Below are 1,384 nucleotides of genomic sequence, written 5' to 3' on the forward strand. Positions count from 1 at the left end.
ACAGGATCTCATGAGTTACTCAGCACCTCGCCATTGGTGAGGCTGGCTTTGAACTCTGGATCCTCCTGCCTCAACCTCCCAAGCCACTGGATTACAGGTGTGCTTCCGTAACTTAAGTTTTTATCTTGACTTCCCAATGGGGTTGCAAGATCTTTGAAGGAAAGGATTTATGTCTTTAAAATTTTATTTTTCTTCTTCTTAGGAACTGGTGCTACTGAGTTTATCCTGACAAGTACTCAGTAAAGCACCAACCATGAGATATTTAATGATTTTCTTACTGAGATATTGACCAGTTCAGAGTCAGAAATTACCTTAGTGTGTTTTTTTATAATGAAAACATTGATAATAAAACCCCAGAATGACATGGTGTAATAAGTCCAAAAGGTCTAAGTTTGAGTGCCAGCTCTGTCATTTATTAACTGTGTAACCCTGGGCAGCATACTGCAAACTGCAGTTTCCTCACTATAAAGAAAGATGATCATGGGGCCTCAGAGTGGGTTGTAAAGATTAAGTTACACAACAAAAGTATATGGTCTACCATAGTAAAAGACTATATTAGGTATTCAATAAATGTTTTCATTAAAGAAAATATAAAATCTCTATCATGTTTATTTTGTTGGCTTTTCTGTTTTCTCCTTTACCTGGATCAGAAAGATAATTTCAAATGTTATTTAAAGTTTTTGGAGGTTATAATGAGTAGATGATTGTCATCATATTAACACAAAAGTTCCTCTTCTCTTTTGCTAACTATCCAGATTATTAAAAATAGTAAATAAGTCTATTTCTAGCTTTCCTCTGGAAGTCAGGAGAAGGATGAGGGAAGGAAGGAAGGCAGAGAAAGAGAGAGAGAGCATGCACCTTAGGTAACTATTAGGAACACAACCCACTAACCCTTCATTTAGGACCAGATGCTCTCGTTGGTAAGGAATCCATTTAGGGATTCTTGACTTGGTTAGAGACAATGTTCCAGAATTGGATTGTGAGATCCCAAGGCAGAGCTGCAATGCTGGGGACCAGCTGGAATTTGTTGTTGAATGGATGTAGTTGAAAGGAAACCACTGTAAGTTAATCAAGTCTGAATTTTATTTCTCCCAGGAACAGAGTGATGAAATGGCATTCTTCTCTATTTAAAATTTATCCCATGTTTCTTCTTGTCCTTCCACTCAAGGCTGCTGACAGAGGTTCTTGGGGCTATTGTGCCAGATGTGAAGATTCTGCCCACTGCTCAAGAGACCTCACTCTCAGATGCTGGCTTTGCCCCTGCCCTTGGGGGTTGGCCCATGTACTTGCAGGACCTTAGGTGCCTCTGTAAGTATAGTAAAACTCGGTTAATCTGATATTTTATTCAAATTTTAAAAACTGAAGCGGTCAGTTGACAAGGTGA

The sequence above is a fragment of the Sciurus vulgaris genome (assembly GCF_902686455.1).
Source record: "Sciurus vulgaris genome assembly, chromosome: 10".
Taxonomy (NCBI): Eukaryota; Metazoa; Chordata; class Mammalia; order Rodentia; family Sciuridae; genus Sciurus; species Sciurus vulgaris.